Raw genomic sequence first — 6,059 nt, forward strand, 5'->3', positions numbered from 1 at the left:
TGCAAAACAATAGTAAAAAGCGTAATACTACTTGATGAATACAGATGAAAACTAAGTAAAATTGGGAAATGAAAGAACATAAGCTGTGAAAGTCAAACCAAAAATATAAAATGTATATATATATATGTGTCAAACCAACATTCATAACAACTTCTACAATCCAAAATACCAAAACTAATTACATAATTATTAGTAAAGCCTGACAAAAAGTACAAATACAATTCGTTGGCCAGAAAGTTGTACAAACTTATGATAGACCTACGTCAAATCAACGACTTCAACATAAGACAACCTTCGACGAGCTAGTAAAGATGTTGCTATTGATTTCGCTTCTTCATGTAACAAAGGTGGCATATCCCGTAACATCTCATCAACTTGCTTAATTTGACTGTCATTAAGTGGATTGAGATGTGTGTTCTGAAAAGCATTTCTTCGTTGGTGTACATGCATGATGAATTTGGCTGCCATATTACCCGTCATAAAACACTTGCATCTTTGGGAAATTAGTCTACCACGACTAAGCACTATCCTCACGCCATTAATGTCATTAAATCGCAAAGTTTGCAGGTAAGCTATCAAAGACACCAGGTGAATACGGGAAGAAAAGAAAGAGTTTAGCCCACAATAAGCAGACATTGGCCATGTTTGCCCTATCAGAGCATTTATCAAGGTGATTGAAAATTTGTAACACAAGATCTGGCTCACTTAAGACATCATTTCTTGACTGATTACGACGATCGGTGAACTCCACTTGTGGTAACTTGACCAAGGTAAGGCGGAGACTCGATTTTCTCTTTGACATAATGTTGGATAAAAAGTTCTTGTTCTACTTCCTCGCGATTGACTACCCAACCATTGCACCAATTTTCCATTTTTAATGTTTACGTATGCGAATTGAAAAGAAGGAATACTTGTAAATGGAGAAAATATGTAAAAAGTTACTTGACTCAGTGGAATAGTTACTAACGTTAGTAGCTTTACTTAGTATGCATTGTTTGAGCTTGAGATGTAAACAATTTTAGTAGAAAATCAGTAACAAACATCAACAACATGGGGAATCAGGGTTTGATCATTGCGTAATTAGGTTTATTAGCGAAAATGTGAACAACAAGACTACAAATCTAAGAATCTGCCATATAATGACAATGAATTAGCGTAATTAGCAATAATTTTGGAAGTTCAGTCCCTAATTTCATGATTTCAACTAAGAATCTGCCAACCCTCATTTCCAAGTTTCCCCAATTGAATTCACCAAAACCCTAATTTAACAAACATAATTCATTATTCCGACTGTAACACATTAATGAAGGCGTAAATTCAACTAATATGGTCGACAAATGTAAAAATTACAAACACAGAAACACTGAAACCCTAATTTCGCAAAATCAGTTCCTAATTTCATGATTTCAACTAATGTACCTAATTTGACAAACATAATTCATAATTCCGACTATAAAATATTAATGAAAGCATAACTTCAACTAATTTAGGCGACATACAAATTGCAAAGACAGAAACACATAAACACAGAAACCCTAATTTTGCTAAAAATTAATCATGAATATCGGAAGTTTACCTCGTTGAATTACCAAGATCTGTTGCTGGAAAAAGCGTCGAAGATTTTGATGGACGAGGAAGTTGATCGGAAGATTTGTGATGCTCGAAAATGGCGGAAGGATCTAGAACGTTTGTCGCGAAGAGAGAGAAAGGGAGATGAGTGAAAAGGGTAAGTTGTAAAATGAAAATGATGGACGGGTTTGGGTGATGGCCGCGTTAATTACAAAGTTTGGTTCAATTATAAGTGGTTCTCACGGTTCTCATTATATGGGTGGTTCTCACCGGATCCCAAATCTATATATATATATATATATATATATATATATATATATATATATATATATATATATATATATATATATATATATATATATATATATATATATATATATATATATATATATATATATATATATAATTAGGATCACATGAGTCCACCCTATCTTTTTGAGTCCGTGAGTCCATGATACAATATCACACGTTATACTACACAATATCACAACTTACAGTTTCACACGTTATACTAAACAATATCACAACTCGAAAAAAAAAGTTTTTGAAAAAAAAATCGAAAAAAATCGTGATATTGTTTTGTAATACAATATCACACGTTATACTAAACAATATCTCAGCTTAAAAAAAAAAAAAAAAAAAAAAAACTTTTTCGGAAAAAAAAATATGAAATAAAAAATTTCGAAAAAAAATTTTGAAAAAAAAAATTCGAAAAACAAAATTGAAAAAAAAATTCGAAAAAAAAAATTGAAAAAAAAATTGAAAAAAAAAAATTGAAAAAAAAAATCCGAAACAAAAAATTTGAAAATAAAAAATTTCGGAAAAAAAAAATTCGTGATATTGTTTTGTATAGTGCGTGATATTGTGTTATGGACTCATAGAGGCAAGATCCGGTGAGTCCACCTATATATTTGAGTCCATGAGTCCATAACACAATATCACGCACTATACAAAACAATATCACGAATTTTTTTTTTCCGAAATTTTTTATTTTCAAATTTTTTGTTTCGGATTTTTTTTTTTCAATTTTTTTTTTCAATTTTTTTTTTTCGAATTTTTTTTTCAATTTTTTTTTCGAATTTTTTTTTTCAAAATTTTTCATAAACTTTGAAGTATAAGACAAAATATGGTGTTAATTATGTATGATAATGAATTAGTGAACATATTATTAAAACTAGAGAGAGAAGTGAATTAATTAGGGTTAAGTGTGTTTTTTGCTTTCAATCTCAACCTTCCAGCATGCATGATCCAAGGGTTGTGGGAGGGACTTATGGACTCAAAAAAAAAAGGGACTTAGAAGAACTTTGCTCTATATATATATATATATATATATATATATATATATATATATATATATATATATATATATATATAGAATTAGGATCACATGAGTCCACCCTATCTTTTTGAGTCCGTGAGTCCATGATATAATATCACACTTTATATTAAACAATATCACAGCTTATATACAAAAAAAAAATCTCGTGATATTGTTTTGTAATACAATATCACACGTTACACTAAACAATATCACATCTTACATATTAAAAAAAAAAAAAAAAAACTTTTTCGAAAAAAAAAATTTCAAAAAAAAATTTGAAAAAAAAAATTTCCGAAAAAAAAAATCGAAAAAAAAATTTTGAAAAAAATTTGGAAAAAAAAATTCTTGATATTGTTTTGTATAGTGTGTGATATTGTTTTATGGACTCATGGACTCAAATATATAGATGGACTCGCCGGATCTTGCCTATATATATATATATATATATATATATATATATATATATATATATATATATATATATATATATATATATATATATATATATATATATATATATATATATATAGAGGCGGGATCTCGTGAGTTTGATTCTTACGGTGAGTTGTGAGTTTGAAAAATCTCAGCCACTAGATCAAAAGAAACCAGGGGCTGAGATCAAAATGGACAGTTGAGATTCTATTTAGCATATTTGACGCCGAGCTGTTTTTATTATTTTTACGGTCACTTCACTCTCTACGCTCAAAAATTTCCCCAAAAATTTCCCATAAACCCTAAAATTACCCCCAAAAATTCCCCAATTTTTTCAATCGATTTCCCTAATTTCACTCTGTTTCCCAAATCAATCACTCACATTTCCCTTTCCTCTTCATCCATGCCTCCTCCCACCAGAAATCCCTTTCCCAACCCTCCTCCTCGTGTACTCACTCTCTCTCACTCCATTTTCAATTTTCTATTTTCCGATTTTGATTGTATTGAATGTTTAATTAGCTTTCTGTAATGGCTCGATGTTGGAACAACTTGGACGATGAGTTTGTTACAAAGGTAGAGAAAAATGTTTCCAAGACCATTATCGAATTGATGCTGATTGAGGAAGGTAATATTGATGAGAACCAATTGCTTGCTCGATTGCTATTTACATTTCTTGTATTGTTTTTGCAGGCTGGATTGTTCAGTGCTTACATATTCAAGACACTCTATTTTGGCAGGTCGGCAGTATTTCCTTCACATTGCATTATTTTAGATTTTCGTACATATGTCATTCCTGGTTACAAAGCAAGTAAGTTGCATGCTGTTATAATTGTCTCTCTGAAATTCAGGCATTCTACTGATCGTGAGGTCGCCCTTATGATATTGATGGCGTGTTTCTCATATATGCTTGCTGAAGTAAGTCTCCAACAACTGCAGTACTCCTATTTCATGTCAAAACAGCAGTATCTGTCTTTTTACTCTTGCAACAAACCTTCTCGTGCAGTTGTTTGACCACTATACATGGCACAATGTGACTGAGAGTTCACGAATAACAACCAAGTATGTACATGTGGCAATCTCTCTCTCTTTAAGATGGACTATTATGCACATCCTTTTTGTAAATAAGCTTTCTTTTCTCCTTTTTTATGTTTGCAGGCATGCGTTTGCAACACTTTCATTTGTTGCAGAAATTTTTATCTTCCTTTATGTGGGCATGGATGCTTTGGACATTGAAAAGTGGCAAGTTATCAGCGATAGGTATGTTACTTGAGCAACATACGTTCCATCCACTTAAAAAGAAGACGGTTGAAATGCTTGCATCTGGTTATCATTACTCGTGTTTTCTGCAGTCCGGGAACATCAGTCACCGTGAGTTCAGTGCTACTAGCGCTCATTCTGTTAGGTCGGGCAGCGTTTGTCTTCCCCTTGTCGTTTTTATCCAACTTAACAAAAAAATCACCCAATGACAAAATTAATCTGAAACAACGGGTAATAGATTCCTACCATAAGTTACTATATTCCGAAGTGTAAAAAAATTGAAATTGCATTATAATACCGGTGTCCTTGGTGTCTACTCCTTCAAATTACTGTTTGGTGGGCTGGCCTCATGCGAGGAGCCGTGGTGCTGTGGCAGATGAGGTGGTCTACTCCTTCAGATTACTGTTTGTTCCTAGTTTTGTGAATTTACATTGGCTTAAACTCCTCCATTACCTTTTTCAGGCAGTGCCTTGACCATTTTTTACATTCTTGGGTTTTATCAAGCTGAAAAATTACCTTGCGTTGAGTATGTTAAATTTTGGTCCTTATCACATTAGTGATTAGTTTATTCATATCATATATGTTCACTGTTTGCTTGCATTAAGATTCGGTTAATTTGCTGTTTAATTTGGTGTGCTCGAATGCACAAATTGACGACTTTTACCTTTGCATCTGAAGAGTACACTAGTCAGATAAATTGAAGGCTATTAGTTCAGTGGTAGAACAATGTGTAATTTTGCACGTAGACGTGGGTTCGACTCCCACATAGCCTGATCTTTTATAACACCAGAATAACACCAAAATAATATCGGAGTAACACTGGAATAACACCACAATAACACTAAAATAATAGCACAGTAACACGGGAAAAAAAGAGTAAAAAATATCAAAGTAGTAAAAAATATCAAAGTGACACGGTAATAACATCACAATAATACCAGAATAACAGTACAATAACACGTGGTAAAAGAGAGTAAAAAAATCTAAGTGACATCGGAATAACATCAGAATAACAGTAAAATAACAGCACAATAACACGTGGTAAAAAAAAGAAAACAAAATCAAAGTCGTAAAAAAAATCAAAGTGGCATCGGAATAACATCACAATAACAGCACAATAACATGCGGTAAAAAAAAGAGTAAAAAAATCGAAGTAGTAAAAAAATCAAATTAGTAAAAAATCAAAATGATACCGGAATAACATCACAATAACAGCAGAATAACAGTAGAATAACAACACAATAACACGTGGTAAAAAAAAAAAAGTCGTAAAAAAAATCAAAGTAGCAGCAGAATAACAGTAGAATAACAGCACAATAACACGTGGTAAAAAAAAATCAAAGTCGTTAAAAAAATCTAAGTGACATCGGAATAACATCACAATAACATCAGAATAACAGTAAAATAACAGCACAAAAACACGTGGTAAAAAAAGATAAAAAATCAAAGTCGTAAAAAAAATCAAAGTGACATCGGAATA

At 31.7% G+C, this 6,059-nt stretch overlaps 1 long non-coding RNA gene across 1 annotated transcript; it reads left to right on the plus strand.

Annotated features, from left to right (window-relative positions):
- Positions 1–4,334: 4,334 nt before the first annotated feature.
- Positions 4,335–4,811, plus strand: LOC141627382 (uncharacterized). Its single transcript, XR_012536955.1, has 3 exons — positions 4,335–4,381; positions 4,478–4,579; positions 4,672–4,811. It is a non-coding gene; the product is annotated as an uncharacterized LOC141627382 (long non-coding RNA).
- The last annotated feature ends 1,248 nt before the right edge of the window (positions 4,812–6,059 follow it).

The sequence above is a fragment of the Silene latifolia genome, chromosome Y (assembly GCF_048544455.1).
Source record: "Silene latifolia isolate original U9 population chromosome Y, ASM4854445v1, whole genome shotgun sequence".
Taxonomy (NCBI): Eukaryota; Viridiplantae; Streptophyta; class Magnoliopsida; order Caryophyllales; family Caryophyllaceae; genus Silene; species Silene latifolia.